Source organism: Chamaea fasciata, unplaced genomic scaffold (genome assembly GCF_029207755.1).
Source record: "Chamaea fasciata isolate MVZ Bird 193981 ecotype frontalis unplaced genomic scaffold, bChaFas1.0.hap1 SCAF_9, whole genome shotgun sequence".
NCBI lineage: Eukaryota > Metazoa > Chordata > Aves > Passeriformes > Sylviidae > Chamaea > Chamaea fasciata.
In genome coordinates, this window is record NW_027094094.1 from 26,809,683 (window position 1) to 26,830,028 (window position 20,346).

The 20,346-nt window shown below is 41.1% G+C and overlaps 1 protein-coding gene across 2 annotated transcripts in view; it reads right to left on the reverse strand.

Moving 5' to 3' along the window:
* BMPR1A (bone morphogenetic protein receptor type 1A) overlaps window positions 1-20,346 on the reverse strand; it is a 74,641-nt gene that overhangs the window by 28,747 nt on the left and 25,548 nt on the right. For both annotated transcript variants that reach the window (XR_010722320.1, XM_066191602.1), the window contains exon 2: window positions 8,565-8,686. The gene's annotated coding sequence lies outside the window, so the exon portion shown is untranslated. The remainder of the gene's footprint in view (window positions 1-8,564; window positions 8,687-20,346) is intronic.

Below are 20,346 nucleotides of genomic sequence, written 5' to 3' on the forward strand. Positions count from 1 at the left end.
AACAGCCTGTATTTTCGGTCACTGTGTTTAATCAGCAAGAAGGCATGCTGGACAAAGCGGTGCTTTTCCCCATGTCGGTGACAGCGGTGTCCCAGAAGAGGAGCGAGGAGGATCAGGAGCCAGGGCAGCCCTTCGCCCGCAGGAGGGAGGTGTAAGCCCATCTCCCAGCCGCTAACGCCTACCTCTCTCACGCACAACCTTTAGGAAATGTGGTTGCTGTTTAAAAGACACATCACCTGAATTTCAATTTTTGGTACAAAGGAGAAAACAGCAGCAACGAAGCTGAGACAACTCAGTGCGGGGCTTGGGGGTTAGCTTTTTTAACACGAAAAAAAGCCAAGACTATGAAGTACTTCTCTCCCTCTGGCCCTCGCCTCTTCCAGCCTTAACTCTTGTTTTCTAGGTAGTGAGACTTTTCCAAGCGAGCTGGCCAGCCGCCAGCCCCATAAAGCGGGCGGGAGGCGCTCCCCCCGCGGCCCCTCCCGGCAGCCCAAGGCGCCCGGCCTGACATGCTTTTCAAGGCGTGCTAGACTGCAGCGCAGACTTTCTGGCTCCACTTCCATTGTTTGCACGGCTGCTTTGCTCCTTATCCAGAGCCTGGATTAGCATAAGAATACTGTCTTCCCCCTCTGCAAGCCAGCTCCCCTCTAGAAGACCTCCACCCCGTAAGAACAAACACAGCCTTGGGTTTCTTTTTTTGGGGGGGTGTTTTCTCTTTAAATCCCCTTTTCCTATTCAGGACTTGTAGAAACCAATAAAATAAATAAAAGGCTAAACAAGCGAGGCTGACAAGGCTCAGAAAGGCCCGATTGCATAGATTAGTAATTACCAAGGTCAGAAGAGTCAACCTGATAATGCACGGAGCCTTCACTCCTCACACTCACATTGTGGACATGAAAGTTATTAATGGATACGCTTTCCATACAGAGCTGAAAATAAATAAATTTAGGAAGCAGTAACAGAAAGGAGCTTTTAAATCCTCCTTTCCTTTTAATTTACACCTGGAAGATGGCGTTTCAAATTGCTGACAACAGACAGGAAACATTATTTATGAAGACAACCCTCAGCCAAAAACACAAACAAACCCCTCCAAAGTGCAAGTGGCGATGCCTTCCACGGGGGAAATCTGCCTGCTTACACATCTGCAAACCCCTTCCCTCTGGTATGTGACAAAGGGACTACGGTGTCCCTTCTAGAGCAAGTGACATGTGATCTAGTATTAAAAAAGGCCGACAGAAGAGTATTTCACAAGCGGCGGACTGCTTGCCCTCACAACGCTTCAAACTGTCATCATGGACATATTATTGTTCTGCTACTCAGAAGGTAACAGCTGGTCAAGTGAATTCATATGTTGTTCCGTGAACAAGATAAAACACACACTTGTAAATATTACTTCATAAGCAAGCAACATAATTTTGAAAGCATCGAATTCAGCACTCCCCACTGCAATGGGTGAGAGATGAGCTTTCTTGGACAGTATTTGCTCGACACCTCTAAACAGCAGAGACAAGACTGGCAAGTTCATCATTGTGAAGATTTGCTAATACAAAACGCTGCTTGGCAAGGGAAGCCTTAATCCTCATTTTCCTCACCTGCTTGCCATGCCCACGGAGGCACTGTACTCTGCTGAGTGGAGAAAGTCCCTGCCTAGCTGTTCCCACAAATCACTGTAAATAACACACAGACACCCTCAATGGAGCGGTCTCCATCAGACTTCCTAAGAGGCATTTTAGTAGCTGGATGGGACAAAAAAGTCAAATTCTAAGTGCTGCTCCTTTATGCTCCTCTAAACGACTGCTGTGGCAGGGGGAAGTTATTTTTTAAGTGTTCTTACTACAGAAACAAAATTTTAGATAAATTTAATCTGCAAATTACATTTATCTATTAAGTTTGTTCTTTGTGTTTAGTTATATTACCCTAACAACTTAAAATTGCAACCTCTCTTTTTCTTATGAATTGTAATGAATAGCTGACTAACTTTTGTCATCTGCGAGCCTGAACTTCACCCTAGAAACTTAAATTGGGGATATTTTTTATGAGTTTACAAACTCCAGGCACAGAACATGAGGAGGTTACCACCTTCACAGCAAGGGCAAAGAAGTGAGCAAGCACTATCAGTGGCAAGTTCAGAATAGCCTGAACTAGAATCATTCATTATCTTACGCAGGACCTGCAAAGCGCTCAGATATCCTCAGTATCAGAGTGATAAATGCTCGTGTGTAAAGCATGACATGCTCACCTGCAGTTACCTCACAGATTGTGGATATACTGAACTGGATTGCTATATTAAGGAAGTGCTTACAGAGGACAAATAATGTAAAATTAATAATATGCTGCATTCAGCATCTATTTTCATCTGCAACACTTAATTTCAACATGACATATGTGAGAAAGTATTATTGCTCTGGGAAATATTTCCAGGACTCTAAATGTATGTGTCTGAGCGCTATCTTACCCTGTTAGTGTTTGCAAATCTTGCTGAGATAAAACCAGATTTTAATGCAAACTTAAGTTAAACTCTAAGTAGTTTAACTTAGTGTAGATACGCTTGGTTAAGTAACTACAGAAACAACGTGGCATGCACAAGCACACAAATATTCCTAAGTTTGAACAATGTACTTTCATCAAATATAGCTTCAAAGACATTTCCAAATCCAAACACAGTAACCTTTCAATAGGTAGACAAAAACAGAGTTCAAAGGTAATGTTTACTTCAAGAGTTATAATCCTCTATTTCCCGGCACTGAAGTGCTAAAGCAATACAGTTAATTTTTTTTTTTCACACAAAATTAAAAAGTAAACAAGAGCTTTCTGGTCATGAGATGAAAAATCTCCCATGTGTTACCCACCAAATACGCCAGTCCTTTTCTCAATGCAAAAAGGTTATTTTAAACACACTATGAAACATTTTTCAACAACTGTTGCACAGTAGAACTCAGGACAGGAGAACATCAACATACAGGGTAGATGCTTTGGTATTGGATTAAGTGAAGTTCACATTCAACTAATAAAATCTGTAATTTTTTTTATTCTATCTTTGCTTTTCTGTCCTTATTGTAAGAAGGCAAGTGGATTAAGACATAGAAATTAAAAAGGTACAGAGATTATATGAGATATTCCTTCTATAAATTTCTCTTGGTTTCCTACTTTTCTCTTTGACCATCATGGTGTACGACTTAAACTGTCCATACTCAGCACTACAGGGATGACTTGGATACTATTTTTTATTGCAAAAACATTTTCCCCACTCTTCCATCATCCTTAAACTTGAACGTATCTCTTCTGATGTCTCAACAGTTCCTTAAGCTAAAAATCTTAAGAGTAAACCCATATTCCTCCTAAGTCATCTCTGCATGAACTTTAGCAATTCAATTATTCCCCAGTCACTCAAGATCACATTCACAAAACTGTCTCATTCTGCCTTTTCTTATGCTACTTCTGTCAAAGCTGTTATTCCATCTAGGGGTAGTTCATTCCTTCCACATCTTCACTATCAAAACCTTCTTTCTTTTAGGATTCTTTAGCTTACATGAATCACTTCTAATAGGATGGAATTAAGACTGATTCAAATTAAATCTGTGAAGGAAAAATTGAGGTTACAGGAAAACCACAGATTCCATAACGGGAAGTAATTTTTGTTGCTAGTTGAAGAGAATACAGAATTATTTTTGGCAGAGAGAAAGGGGAAAAAAAAGCCACCATTATTGAACCTTCTCTATCAAGCCCTATATAGTATCTCATAATCCTCTACCACATTCTAAGTTTTCTTTTCATTTCCCTTTTTCCTTTTGAGATTTTTCACACATTTTTAGTTAAGAACTGTACTGAAACCAAACCAGAAAGACTGCAGTAATTTATTGGGTCTGTGCAATCAGGTTTTGGTAGCAGGGTGCTAAAGGGGTGGCAGAAGCTTGTCCAGCCAATGCCAGCTGGCTCCAGGACGGACTCGCTGCTGACCAAGGCCGAGCCCATCAGGAATGATAATGCCTCTGAGATAACATATTCAAGAATGAAAAAAAAAGTTACTGCACAGATGTTCCTGTGGCCAGGGAAGAAAGAAATGAGAATATGTGAGAGAAACAACTCTGCAGACACCAAGGTCGGTGCAGAAGGAGGGGCAGGAGGTGCTCCAGGCACCAGAGAAAGTTCCCCTGCAGCCCGTGGTGCGGCCATGGTGAGGCCACTGTGCCCCTGCAGCCCAGGGGATGCAGAGATCCACCTGCAGCCCGTGGAGGAGCCCACACCAGAGCAGGTGGATGCCTGAGAGGAGTCTGTGAAGCCCCGGAGAGGGTCCTGGCAGGGACCTGCACACTGCAAGTTTCCTGCTAGGACTTATGGCCCCATGGGGGACTCCCATCAGAGCAGGCTGTCCCTGAAGGACTGCCCCAGCGAAGAGTGACCCACGCTGTAGCAGTCTGTGGAGCAGGGAAGGAACTCTCCTCCCTAAGCAGCAGCAGCAGGAACCTGTGATGAACTGACCACAAGCCCCATTTCCCCTCATTGCTGGAGAGCGGAGGTAGGGCCCAGGAATGAGGGACGAGTGGGAAGAAGGCATTTTCAAGATTTATACTTTTTGTCCTTCTCTGATTTTGTTAGTAAGACATTCAATTAATATCCCCAAATTGAGTCTGTTTTGCCTGTGATGGTAATCAGCGAGTGACCTCTCCTGGTCTTTGTCTCAGCCCATGGAGAGGGAAGCTTTGGTGGGTGCCTGTGCAAATTTTAAAGACCAATAAAGAAATTTTTTGTCCTCTTCCCTATCAAAAAAGTCTTATTAATTCAGAGATTGGTGGTATCACCAAACATGAAATTTACTGAGGGGAGGGAAAACTGAGCAGATTGCAAGTGTACACTTGCAAATTCCAAAACAACTCAAAGTGCACGAAACTTCAAAACACCTGTAAAAATATCCCTCTTCTCATACACTGCCATCTCAAAGACTTCAGGGACTCTCCTCTGCACAGACAGACCCTTTATCACTTCACTTTCATCCCACTGAAAGCCTAGGCCTGAACTGTTTCTGTAAAAAACTTTCATATGCTTTACCTGCCAACTGAAACAAATAATTGTTTTTTCAAACACCAGCAACTTGAATGAGCATGTTTGAACGAGAGCAGGAATTTCAGATCTTAGAACAACAAAATGTGTTTGAAGCACAGTGAAGTGTAGCCATTTGGGAACCCCTCTGCACATCTACACCATGGAAATTCTCCTAAACAGATGTGACTATTGACCCCTCGACCATTATTCTAAACAGATTCAGATTTTTACTCAAGATATCCTGAAATTCCTGTACTGTGTTGTAAACTCAAAACATACATATTTTAAGGACATGATAAAAATATCCTTTCTTTACACAGACCTGGCTATGGCACACAAGCAATTTGTTTAAAGGATGGTACATGTATCTGCTTTAGAAATAAGAAACGTAGAACGTTTCTATCACAGTGTCTTTACAAACATTAAGGATATTATAAGAAGACCCTTACCTAAATTAGTCTTAGATTTTGGTAAGCTAACAAATACCTGCTTATTATTTTAATATTTAGTATTTCAAAATACATTTGAAGTCAAGTCCTAAATTTATTTTAATTAAATTTTGTATCAACTGGAACACTTTAGAAACACTTCACCTAACATTTCAGGAAAGTTATGGTATCTTCACAACCTTGGAACCTCTGGAGAAGGACATTCTTGACTTTTCAGCCTAGTTTTAGAGGAACCCACTCCAAAATGGACTACTTAGGACTGCTTCAAAATAGTACTCTCAGAAAGAAACATTTCTCTGCTTTGTTTTGGCTCAAAAAAAAAAAAAAGAAAAAAAAAAAAGAAAAAAAAAAAGCAATTATTGAAAGCAAAATTAATTTCTGTATTAATGTTTGGTTGAAACCCACATTTTACCATTCCTAATCTAAACCCTAAATAGAAAATAAGCAAAAAAGGCAATGTGGTATGTTTCTAATTACACATCTATGTTACAATAATCTGGTTGGAAAATACATTCCTATCAATACAAACATCTTCAGACTGTATTGCAAATGCATTTCTTGTATGATTTTCTCACTCTAAGATCTTAAATTGTTCTCTATCCTGCCCCATAAAATTCCCATCCTCGGATACAAAAATAAAATACAAAATTTAGCTTCCTTTTACTGCACAGGAAGTTGTCTAGATTTCTTTGAAAACTGTTGACCATGACACTTTCAACAAGGCCTCCTGAGCCAAACAGAGCCAACATAAAAATGAAGGGATTCTCAGCAGCTTAATCTGACCTTGCTGAGCCTGACATCTAGCAACAGAAAGGCTCTTGTTTTGTGTGGTCTGAGATCAAGATGCTGAGACTACTGGAACAAGCTGGGATAAGCCAGGGGCAACGGGAGTAAGGGAAGGCCTGTTAGGAGGACCCTGCAGAACAGGGCAGCTCCAGAGTGGAACCACTGGCACTTCCTGTTTTGATCAACTGATTCACAAGATGACATGGATGTCTGGTTCCTCCACTCCTGGAAAATGCTTTGAGCACACTGACCTGTATTTCCCATCTGTGGTTTGAGCCTCAAGTGGCTCAGCCTGTTTGTTATGGAATTAACTCCTAGCAAATAGTTTGCCACCAAGGAAATCAAATGGCAGCTAACCCAACCTTACAAAAGAATTGTTTCCTAACAGAACAGAGAGGATCTTGGGCAGTCATGATGATTAATAGGAAAATCATTGCAGGAATACCATCTCACCACTGGCACCCTTCATTCTAAAGCACCTGGTATATGTTTCTGGCTAGTGAATGAACAAGCTCCACCACATAAAAGATGCTCCTACCACCATTAGCTTGGAGGACACAGGAAGATGACAACTCTATGGACAGTAGGAGCTAAAAAATAGGTAGCTATACCTAAACTGTCAACTAAAGTTATTGGTTCAGCAGTTGAACATTAGAGGTCTTCAACGTCCTTCAAACTCATGCCTAGCTGCAGGCAAGTCAAACTAAGGGAGTATTTGACATTTTAATGGGTGGTGCAGGGAAGTCATCCAAGTCCAGTTTTCAACATCTCGAAGAAAATAAAGCAATCATACAACCAAGATCTTTCTATTAAAGAGACAACACTATATGGGACACCAGCTGCAGAAAGGAATTGAGCACACATAACCCTACTGATTACGTGTAATATACTAACCTGAATTTCTCCAGCTGCATTGCACTAGAAATGCACAAAGTCAGGTGTAATTAAAAGAGACCTATTTACCCTACTAAGCAAGAGGTAAGAAAATTTTACACTCTCTCAGAAAATGAAGTAAAATTAGCAAAAGTATAATGAAGGGTTGTATTACAGAGATTCCATATTAAAGAAAGATAAAATAAACTATCTTGAGAACTGTCAGACACTTGATGCTCTTCACTGAACCCTAAAATGGAAGAGACAACCAAAGACACCTAATTCCATTTTCTCTCTGTAAACCAATCAGGAACTAACAAATAAACAATCTGGCAACAGTTTTAGATGTAAACTAAATATACCTTCTGTATATAACAAATATTTAAACACTCACTTTCACCGTTTTTTCTAGGTGTCCAAATTCATTAATGGGCTCAAAGACATACCTGAAAGCAGGTCAGGCAATGAAATACAATACTGCTGATCTCTCACTCAGGAAGCACATAAAATATCTGATCAACACCTGGGCAACGTACCCTGCTCATATCTGGTATTTATAGTATTTCCCTCTTTTAGTATCCATGATCAATTTTTTTTTCTTTTGTCTTTGTCCCTTTGCTATTGAAATTCAGGTATAAAAGGTATGAAAACAAGACGCAGTACAGAGGAGCAGGAATAATTAGCACAAGGACTTCCTTCTATTGGGTTCTGATAAGCTCCCCTCTTCTTGCCATTTGTGTGCTTGTTGACTTAGAAAGCCCATAATCCCTAGCAAAAAAAGAAACAACTGTGTGAAGATAGAGAAATTCTGTGGTGGAGTGGTGCTGCCGTTTTATTTTTTGCTAAATCAGCTATTTACATACAGGAAAGCAAAAAATAACCTCCCTCCCTCAACTGCTTCTAATGCTACTCACCTTTAAAAAGACAGTGGACTAGAAGGCAGAAAAAGTAACTTGTGAAGGTGACTGGGAGTGTTTTAGGTTTCCCTTTTTAAAACAGTATGGTGTCCAGAGTTTTCAACCCAAATACTTATGCTCATGCCCTGCCACTTGACACTGTGTAAAGCTTTTGCCCAGTCATACCAGCAAAATACTACACTAAAGTAATAATCAACTAAAGCATTAGTAGTATTCATGACTAAGCAGATTCTACCAAATAAAATTTGCCTTATAACATAACTCTTTTCCAATGTGCCTTTGTACAACAGATGTCTCTGTAGCTGACGCTGATTTGTCTTTTCTCGTAACTGGGATATGGACAAAGATTAGACCAAACAGCTGTTTTAATATATTGAAGACTGTCACTAGCATAAAAAAAAGATAGCTCGGAAATTTTTTATAAGATGTGGTGGCTGCTTATCATATGCTTTTTAACCCTGAAATACTTGAAATAAAACTTTGCATGCATTAACCTTACCTCCAAAGTAGGAAACTGAATGAAACTGTATTGTACTTCAAGCTTCCTCCAGACTGTTTTCATCTGTACTTCCACTTCATTAGTTCAAGGGTGGTGTTATGGAAATGCATATTTCTACTGATCTGCAAAACACAAAGAGGATTTTGTTAAAGAGGAGGAACTGTGTTGAGGGTTTATGGTGTAAAATGTGAACTGCACATTTCAGATACTTGTATCTGGAATTACAGAAACCACCTCCTATGATGAGCTGCTCCCAGCCAGAGAGAAACTTCCTAGGAGTCATGCATATCCAACAGCTCCACAGTTGCAGCATATTTGTAAAATGCTGACACAAAAAATAAATTTAAAATACTTTTATTGTTATCAGTAGTTGCTCACATTAAAAATGAACCAATAAAAACATTTATATCCTTTAGTTTAAACACGTTTGTCTTAGATGAATGGTGATGTCAGGGATGAAGGGTGTTAAAAATCTGTGCAGAGAGTCTTTCTATGAAAATAAGCCTTTCTCATCTCTTCTCATAACTCTTGGATTCTCCTGGTCTATACCAGGCAGATTTGCAAGCCTCCAGACACCAAGATTCCATCTTTTTTTTCCTTTTCTTTTAAAAGATTCAGCAGACTAGAGAAACACACAATCAACAAGGTTGGAAAATACCTTTCAGTTCATCGAGTCCAACCCATGACCCAACACCACCTTGTCAACTAGACCACGGCACTGAGTGCCACATCCAGTCTCTCCTTAAACACCTCCAGGCACGGTGACTCCACCTCTATGGGCAGTGCACTCCAGTGCCCAATCACCCTTTCTGTGAAGAACTTCTTCCTAAAGTCCAAAGAAAGGACACGTTGTTGGTGACACCAGTGGAAAAAAAACAAGCCATGCATAATTCAGTCTTTATTATAAACACCAGAGAATCTGTAAGACTGCAGCTCCACAACAAAAATCCACTGGTGTCACACTATTGGTTCCAGTACACCAGAAACTGCAATATACAGAGAAATAATAGATAGGTTTTTCTGTAGCTGTGCACAGGCATGATTACTCCTGGCAACTGAAAAGCAAGCCAAGAATTTGGATAAAGGTACTGGCAGTCGGATGAGTTTGATGTTTGGTTTGTGATTTTGAACTGCTGTACCTCCCAGCATCAGAGGAAAGCCTGGCACAGGCTCTTTCCCAGTGCTCTTCAGGATTGTGAGCAAGCCTGATTTGTGTCAAGTCCCAGCATTTTCAGATGCATTGTTGATAGCTAAGATGGGCTTATCAGCTTTGTTAGTTTGACTCCTCAGGGAGCAAATGCCACCTATTGCCAACTTTTCCCATTTTATCATTGTCACAATTTCTGAATGTTTCCCTCATCTGAAGCTTTTAAGAAGATCCTACAAGAATTTTACCATTTTGAAGTCCCAATCTTCCGTCTGTGATCATCAGTCACCTTGAAAATCACACAAAGGCCTAAACACCACCATTCCAGCTATACTGTTAAATAACATACAGCCACTCCTACAGTGTAGAGATGTTGTGACTTTTCAATACCAATGCCAACAGGAGGGGTGCAAATGGAGAAACCATGCGCATGATTTCCAGCAGACAGAGTTTCAGCATCCACTCTCCTTCTCTCTTCCTTCCTAAGCACCATAAAGACCTTTACCATTACAAGAAGGTCAGAATACTTGTCTCCACATCCATTTATAAGCACTGCTCCTCACACACTGAGGTTTAATAGTCTTGGTAATAAATAATAAATTTGTGCTAAATGGTAACCCGAAACCAGCCAGAATATCAGATAGCACCAATTCTTAAAGACAACTGTCTCCTCTGAGCAGACAAGCTGACACTTGACTTATTTCTTCCATGGTAAAACTGAAAAAACATTCTAGCCATGCAATAGTGTTCGCAGAGATTATTTTTGCTTTTTTTTAAGTAAAGGATATGTAAAAATACATCCATCTCTTCTCTCTAAGCAAGGACCTCAAGTTCATCTTCTAGTGGACTCCAAAAAAACAACAGAAAAAAAGATGGTGTGCTTTCTGTTTTTACACCACCTGAAATCTCCCTGTATCTAGTTTCTGATTTATATAAAGTCCACTTTGTATTATTTAAAGAGTTTGCTTTACAAGAGTAGAGACATTTCTGAACAATGCAGCACAAGGTTTTTTTTGTTTGTTTTTAAAACCATGTCCTCCTTATATTTTTCCAGAGTCCCAAACTGATGAAGTAGCTGTTCAATTCTCTAAGTATCCATTGCCTTTCCCAATTCCAACCCCAGGTATCAGATATCCAAGCTCTCTTACTAAACAACTTTATTTTGGTGAACTTCCTGATCTGCATGACTTTAGGTATGTCTATATTAGCATTTAATTCAAATCAGGACTGCACTTCTGAAGTCCATCTCCCAAACAACCCTATTTTGCTTTGCTTTACATTGCAAAGCAGTCATCAAGTACATGAACCAGATTTCTTTTGAATAAAATTAGATCACAGAATGAGCTTCAGGTGTACATTTTACATGCTCCAACCACCAAGAGGAATTCGGCCACAGAATCCGACCAGGACCAGCTTGAAATAAAACTCTCACCACCTGTATGGCACAGATGCCAGGTTCTTAGCACCTGACAGATCTGATCTTATTACACCACACTGCTTGGTAATGTGGACACACACTTTTATGACTGACTGAATTTTTGTGTCAGTTCCAGATTCATCTCTCCCCTTTTTAAAAGAAAACTCCAAAACCTCTCTGAGAGATAGGACAGAAGTTAATGATAATTATTAAATTATGGGAATGACCTCACCGTGCTACTATTTCTTCCACTTCTTCACCAGCATGAAATGGTACTTGAGACCATACTGAATTTTATAAAAATCAATTTACTTAAATATTTATTTTTATACATTTATCCAAACTGCTTAATTATTAATATATAAGTTTTTCAAAATGTTTAGTGCTATTCTTGATGGCATCTTCCAGAGAAGTGCTATCAAGTACATAATAAAATATGTAAATAATTTGCACAACTCTACCTTCACTTTATTAGAATTTGCTAAACTACAGCAACTATAAGAGACACAACTTCAAAAGTACAGAGCCTCACAGTGCTTGTCACTAGTTACATATTAAATCCAGATTTACCTACAAATTGTTCTTAGTAGCAAGATTAATTTTGAGATCTTCATACACTATCAACTGAAAAATATCAGCACTCAATAAGGAAAAATAAAAATCTGAATTAAATGAACACACTAGCTACTATAACCCAGAAAACTCTATCTTCTGCCACTGGCAGGCCCCAGTGAACAATCACAGTATCTAAACCAAGCTGGTTCTAACCTCATTCAGGAGTGGGGGTGGTTCTGCTAGCAAAGAGTGCAGGAAGCAGCAGCTGTGAGCAGCACAGACAGACCACAGGGACTCACAGTGGCAAAGCTCAAGTCAGTCTGACTTGCCTTGAGGAGCAAACTTACTCAGCCTGTGGATTCCTTTTTTCTTGTCTTACCACTTATCTCCAGTTACCACTTCCCTTCTCAGTAGTTCCCGTTTCTTCAGTTCCAGGGCCACATCCAACTCATTCCCTCACCTGTCTCTTCTTTTGACGCCAAAAACTTTCCCAGCACTTGACTTCTCCTGCACTCTTCATTCCCACTTTGCTCCAACTGCCTCACCAGTTTTCAGATGATTTACTTTATTCATCTCAAATTATCTTTCTTCCTGCAGGAGCCTGCTGCTTGTTAAATACAGTGTGTATTTAAGGAACAGAAGTTTGTAAAGTAACTTAAAGTAACATAAGAGTTAAACTAATTCAAGTGCAATTAAGTACACGATCATACAAGGACTCTTTGGCACAGACAGGGTTAAATACTTGACCATTCACTCCAGCTTCCAGTTGCTTTTCTTTCCTGCTCTTTCACTTCCTCCAGCCATTCATAGGGCACTTCTGCAGAGTGGCCATAGCATAGCGTACCTGTATTTCAATTTATGAAACAAAATGTTTTGGAGTTTCTGTAAATTCAGATCATGGTAGAGACATAGGTTTGGGTGATGTCAGACTCAGAGTTATATCAGGAAAAAAAGGCAAACCATTCAGCATCTGGAGCAAAGGGGAAAAGGAGAAAAGCGTGTGGTGCTTGCAACAGGCCTCTGTGCGCAGTGTCAGAGTTCACAGCCAGCTGGCAGCTCCCGTAACCAGAGATGGGAGAGCTTTCAGAAGCACAGTTATTCCTTTTCAGGTAAACTATAGCCCTAGACAACAGGCTTTTTGTTAGAAACCTATGCGCAATAAAAATACACTGCAGACCCACATGGCAGCCTGGAAGATGCTTCAGTTAACAATCTCATGACTGCCACCAGAAAATACAACCAGAACTGTTGCAATCTATCGCTTTTACGGGACTACTACTGCTCTGAAATATGAGCTGAATTGCAAAGGGAAAGAAGCCATCCCAGATCTCCAAATTTTACTCCACAGTTCATGTCCAAAGAGAGGAATTTATTAAGGAAACCTTTTTCAACAAGTTTACGTATGAGCTAAACCCCCACAACACGCCGGGAGAAGCAAACATCATACTGCATGGCAAATTTGGGGCTCGCTGGTTTTGTCTATCAAACAGTGAAGGTGCGTAAGCAAGAACATCTCATTGAACAATCAGCCCTTCCAAACACAATGAGACCAATTTATGAAATAAAATAAACTGGCTGAACAAACACTTTGCAGTCCCTGGACACCAAGTCTTACAGGTAGCAAAAGGGAAAGTAAGAGCCTGAGACATGGTTCAACCACATTTATTTGAACTTTGAGGCAAGGTAGTTCAAAATTGTTCAAAATCATGAAAATAAAAATATACCTCCATGAAAGCTAACTTTTAAAATTAATTTTATACGTACCTTCCCTTGAGTTTTAATTAACAATCATTAAGTTATTCCTGCAAGGTATTAAAAATACAAGGAATTGTACAACGTTCAAGCACTTAATTTCTTTCTTCATTAAGTTCTTCACATCTGTATTACAGTGATTTGGCCTTCCTATATATCTGTTCAAAACACTCAAATTAGTTCAGGATACCACTGATCTTCCCAGCACTTCCAGGTTGCTCTTGGAAAGCCTAGATTTTGTTGTTTTTATTGATTACTGCATGGGTCCTTGATGCCAAGAAGCATTCTTAATAATTTGTGAGAACTTCAGAAACCCTACCATGAAGCAATTTGAAGGAAATGAGATATCACACAGAACAGAAATAATACAGATTGAAACATCAACTGGCCATTCCAGCACTAATCTAACCTGGCTGGCTGGTTGTATAGGCAGGTGGAGTAATGAATGAGTGCTGCTGCCCCTAATGGAATCAACTCTTGATTGACCTTCCACTTCCAGTCTGACAGAAAATATAGGACAAATCTGTACAAATCAAAAAAAAAAAAAAAAAATCTTAAAAACCTAAACCTGTTTCCCTTTAAGACAGGTCACCCCCTTTTTTGAGGAAGTTCTCTATCAGAGCCATCCAACTTTCTTCTTCCTGACTCTTTTATTTCATTAACATGACTAGCTGGAAGTTAAATCAATGGGCCAGGCCTAGCACAACAAAGAAATTTTTTGCAGAACAGACAGCTCCTCTTGTCTACTCAAGAGATATCAGAAAACTTCTCACATCATTTGTCTCCTTTTCATAGGAGAGGAGAAGCGGTGCCCTAGAACAACCAGAGCTTTTCCTTCTGAGGCCTTACAACCATGCAAGCACACACAGACACGACACTCTGAACACCTAGCATCTGAAGGACCAACACACTGTTTAAGCAGCTAAGCAAGCACTCTCCCTGCCCTTGTTACACATTTTTGTTTTCATCCTCTTTAGTGCCTGCTGTGATAGAAGACAAAATGGTCTACTCGATGAAGCTCCTGAAATATCATTGCCCCAGGGCATATCTAGAAGGATGAGAGCACAAATAAATTCCTGAGTAAGGTGTAGTACCCGACAGAAAAAAAGGCATTTTCCAGAATGACACAAATCTGCATAAATTACAATACACCATACTCTCCACTGCATCTAGTGGCACAGATAGTTCATTACTGGGGCCATGAGAATCCAGGCACAAAGCTCAGTCTGCCTCATCAGTAGGGCCAGATAATTCCACCAGGTTTTTACTTTGCCCTGGCAGATGTGATTTCCCATACCAGAAGGAGCCTAAGCCTCCTGATTTCTTAGAGGATATCTTCAGTGTTTTATTTTGGCATGCCTAGATGATGCCTACATCATCTGAAGGACTCCACAGGCTGCTGTGCTGTGGGAACAGGCTCTGTGCTCCCAGGAACGCTGCACAGAATTCCTCTCAGCCTTCTTAAATATTATTCACCAGTGAGCCAGCAGAAGCTGAAAAATCAGCTCACTCTCCGAACTTTGGAGGTAAAAGGAATCTGACAACAGCTTGCTGTTAAAAGAAAAGCAGTTACCCTCAAAAGGAAACCCATCAGCCTGCAGCAGTGGTGACAAATCAAAGCCACCAGTTCATTCCGTGCCGAGAGGTGAAGTCAGAATCTGACTTGTCAAGCTTTGTCAAGTAACAACTGGGCAAAAGCCTTTGCTGAGTAACTCCTTCTTTCATCACATCCCACAGCTCTCCAAGTATCCAAAACAATTTCTCTAACAAATACGCTTGGTTTTCAAGAGAGATGTAAAACTCAGCTGCCATCGCACAACTCTGGAGGTACCCGGCCCAAAGCTCCTCCACCCACAATTTCAGCCTCCTCTTGGGGTACTGATGACAGACTGGCCCCACAATTAACAGATTTCCGCCGTGTCTGACATCCCTGAATAGATAAGGCTGCTTGAGACACCACTGACTTCAAAAGTCTTCCTGAGTTGCAAAAAAATTTATCAAAAAACCCCAAACCCAGGCTCCACGCTGTGTTTAACCATCAGGCAAACATCCCAGTCAGCCTTCCCAGCGAGCTGCAGAGGGTCACTGGGCCACACTTGCCACCTGGCTAATAGGTTGCCTTGTGTGGATGGAAGCAACAATTAAATTCGATCACTTGGCACACAGACTCCGAGGCGCGCATTCTTATCATCAGACTGATCCTGGGAATGTTGCCCAGAGTGCAATTTCTCTCTGACAAAAGAGCCAATGAAATTCAGCTTCTGCCTGTCCCGCAGGACATATTAGACCACATTCTGATAGGTGATCCTCTCCTCCCTCCCCCTAAGATTCCTGCAAAAGGTTAAGTATTTCTTCTATCTGTCTATTTTACAGAGGAATTCAAATGGTGAGAAACATTTTCAGGAACCCTTAGATTAAAAAAAATAAATTCTGTTACAACTTTAAAATCCCATGGTTTTGTGCACTATCAAAATACTACAGAACAAACAGTCTGAAAACCATACTAATGTTCTATCACATTGCCTTATACCTCTGTGTGTGTAGGATTGATATTTTCTTTCTTAAATTTGTATTTTACATTAAAAAATTTTAAGTAGTGTGGTGGGTTGACTCAGACTGGATGCCAGGTGCCCAAAGTCACTGTCACTGCCTTTCTCAAGTAAGCAGGGAGAAGAAATATAACAAAAGGCTTGTGCATCGAGATAAGGACAGGGAGCGATCACTCACTGATTAATGTCACAAGCCAAACAGACTCAACTTGGGAAATCAGTTCACTATATCAAACAACTTGAAGTGGGATAACAAGAAATAAAGCCAAACCTTAAAAACACCTTCCCTCCATCCCTCCCCTCTGTTTGGGCTCAACTTTACTACCAAAATCTTTACTCCCTCTTCCCTCTATATGTGGAACAGGTGGACAGGGAATGGGGACAGCAATCAGTTCATCACACATTGTCTCAACTGATCCTTCCTCCTCAGGGGAAGAACCAACGTGACTCCTTCCCACAGGCTGCAGTTCTGCATGAATTGTTCCAGTGTAGGTCCCTTCCATGGGGTACAGTCCCTTAGGAGAAGGCTGCTCCAGCACAGGTTCCTTCCACAGCATCACAAGTTCTACCAGCAAACCTGCTCCAGCATGAGCTCCTCACTCCATTGGGCCACAGCCTCCTTTGGGCATAAATCTGGCCCAGCATGGGGTTCTCCATGGGCTCCAGGTGGAACTCTGCTCCACTGTGGACTTCCATGGGCTGCAGGGGCACAGCTGCCTCACCACAGGCTGTATGTGAATCTGCTCTGGCACTTGGAGCACCTCCTACCCCTCCTTCTCCACCGACCTTGGTGTCTGCAGAGTTCTTTTTCTTTCTCTGACATATTCTCACTCCTCTCTCCAGGTGCAGCTGCTACTGCACAGTAACTTCTTCCCTGGCTCATGTGTTATCCCAGAGGCACTTCCACTGTCAGTGATGGGCTGAGGCTTGGCAAGCAGTGGGTCCCCCCTAGATCTGGCCAGCACTGGGTTCATTTGACATGGGGGAAGTTTCCGGCAGCTCCTCACAAAAGTCACCCCTGTAGCCCCCCTGCAACCAAAATGTTGCCATGCAACCCAAATCCACACACACAAAAATCGTATTAAACATGGGGTGCAGGCTGGCTAACTTCTGACAAGTAACACAGATCACAGGAACACATAGCTGGGAATGAGAAAACCTTTCCAACAAGATCAGTGCCTTCAGCAAAGCACTAAGTCAGAGCCATCAGCTGAACAGCTCTGAACACATGGAAGCATGACAGATTCTTTAAGGAAATCCGGAGACACCTCAGACACCACTCCCATCACAATAGGGTTAAAGGCCTTCACCATGAGCAGACCTATCGAGTACAGAAGCTTTTTCTATAGAAAACTACATGGATTACACACTGACATTCAAGAGTAAAATAACTCTTGTGGAGGAATCTTTGGAGTCCACATTACATCCAGTCTCCTGCTTTCTTTAAAGCACTAATTATATAACACTACATAGCAAAACAAAAAGAAAGGCATGTAAAAATATTTCAAACTATTCTAGACAACTTCAGAATTCGTTTGGACCACATGTAGTATCTAAAATTTAGATATTTGGGTATTTTCATCGATTCCTTTGGACAAAACCTCAGAAAGTCAAAACCCCATATTCTTCTAAAATGTTACACGTGGTTGTCTACAGGAATGTTCTGGCTTTCCACAGAAAGAACCCGAGCTCCCGAAACAACTGTAAGTCTTTGACAGAGAAGATACACAACTAAATGTTTTACCCTTTTTTGTAATTCAGTGGTTAAAAAAATCCCCACCTTTCTGTACATAAAATGAAAGAATGTTTTATAATCCAGATGACCATGCGAAATTACCTTGGTAACCTTTGACTGTATCACATCTCAAGCAGATTGAACTTTCCTTCATCCGTTTACAGGTACTGTAAACTTTTCCTGATACAATGAGAACAATTCATTATTCAGACAACTGAATATTATCCCCAAAAAACACAAGTCATCTTTTTTTGCAAAAGTGGTTACACACAAGAAAGCTATAATTATGGAATCAACTCTTTTGGTAAGATGTTTGTACTAGGGACTTGGTCTCAGAAGTTTTTTTAAACATTATTATTTCAAAAAAAAAAATCCAACAAAAGAAATGGAAATTAGAATCATGGAATATCCTGAGTTGGAAAGGACCCACAAGAATCACTGAAGTTCAACTCCTGCACAGGACCACCCCAAGAGTCACACCATGTGCCGAGAGCATTGTCCAAAAGCTTCCTGAACTCAGCCAGCCCTGTTGCTGTGAGCACTGCCCTGGGGAGCCTGTTCCAGTGCCCAGACACCCTCCGGGGGAAGAACCTTCTCCCGATATCCAACCTCAACCTCCCCTGGCACCACTTGAGGCCGTTCCCTCGGCTCCTGTCACTGTCAGCACAGAGCAGAGATCAGTGCCTGCCCCTCCTCTTCCCCTCACCAGGGAGTTGTGACGGCACTGAGGTCTCCCCTCAGTCTCCTCCTGTCCAGGCTGAACACACCAGGTGCCCTCAGCTGCTCCTCACACGGCTTCTCCTCAAGCCCTTCACCATCCTCACTGCTCTCCTTTAGACACTTCTAATAGCTTTATATCTCTCTTGTATTGTGGTGCCCAAAACTGCACACAAGACTTGAGGCAAGGCCGCACCAGGGCAGAGCAGAGAGGGACAATCCCATCCCTCGACCAGTCAGTGATGCTGTGCCTGATGGACAATTAGAAGAAATTTCTCAAGTAATAAAACAAGCTGGATATTTGCCAAAATATTCTTCACTCATCAGGATTTTAGAAGAAGTGAGCATAAAATAATTTCCATCCTTAGCATCTGCATGATGATACAGCACTTGATTTGCAAGTCTAAACTCAGGCCACCACGGCCTCAACATCTGCCCCAGCTGAGGTGAACAGGCTGGAGTAAGGCAATGCTGCCTCACAGAGCAAATAATACACAAGGGTAATCCAGTGTAGACACTAAGGTGCTCAAAAGTCCTCAGCCATTTCAGATATTAAGTCTCACCATTATTCAATCTGAATGCTAGAATGTTATACTGCCTCTAGTTCTTTGGTCACCACACTATGAATGCTTTCAACTTGACCTGAGATTTTTAATGACAGATTTCTGAAATACTACATCCAGAATAGACCTGAGGGGCACAAACAAACAATCACAGGGCAGGAAAACTCATCACCAGGTTCCTGGACATGTGGTACAGTTATCTAATATCTAATCTGGCCTCTTGCATTTCCTATTGATTTATATATTTGGAAGCAATGGTGAAGAATTTCTCACATCTCAAATTCTCTTCTTCAAATGCACAGCAGTCCTGGTGCCCTCATCAAGGATTTGGAAGAAAAATAAGCTGTCTTTTTTTTTTCCCCCCTAAGCAAAGCCTTAATAAAAAATTCATTGTGGTAAAAGGTGGTGACAGGCCTCTTGCAGAGAACAATACAGATCTCTTCTGGTTAACTGCCTGGGAACAGGTTCATTTCATACAGCAACATCACCTGCCAGGAACAAACACTAAAAGAGACAGGCTGTATCCTGAAAAAAAAAAACTTGTAAAAGAATAGCTAAATTAAATCCACGGCTTCTTCAGCAAGGGAAAGATTTTTGTCAACAAAGTTCTAAAGGCACCAGAGGTGCCTGCTGAGTACTGTGACACACCTGGTACTCTGCACACACCTCGAACTGCTCTGACAATGCTGACATGAGCTAACAAACCTGACGGCCGCTCTCCTTCAGACACATCCCAGTACTTTATTTTGGAAGTTAAGGCATCACCCCACAAGTTGTGGACAGACAGGGTGTTGCCAAGAGGGACCTGACACGTACAAGTGATCATTCACTGCTGTGCCTGCTAAAGACATCACTTTTTACAGAGATGAGCACAAAGCCTACAGAAGTGGAGAAGGGAGAAAAGGGGCATAATTTGATTTCTAGCCAATTAAGCACTCCTGGGGTTGGAGAAGACCCCTGAGATACAACCACATTTTTAACACATGCTTTATAGCAAAATACACACCAAGGGAGAAGTTATTTTATTCTTGGTATGTGGAGAAACTAATTTAGACTTCCCTGTGTTCCAGAGTGACTTGAAAAATAATATGAAAGCTTTTCCATCAACACTGAAAGACAGCATCAGAAAAATAGGAGCAAGCATTCGTGGTAGTTATTGTTCAATCATGTTTTTGAAAAATCCATGCTTATTTTAGCTCTGAAAGCTTGTCCTGCTGCAAGAAACTGAAGATACTTGACATTGTTGCTTTAATATGACTTCTATCAAAAAAACCCAACCAACCAAAAAAACCCCAAACCCACAAAAAACAAAACCCTCTGACTCTAGCAGCTTTTTCTACTTACTGA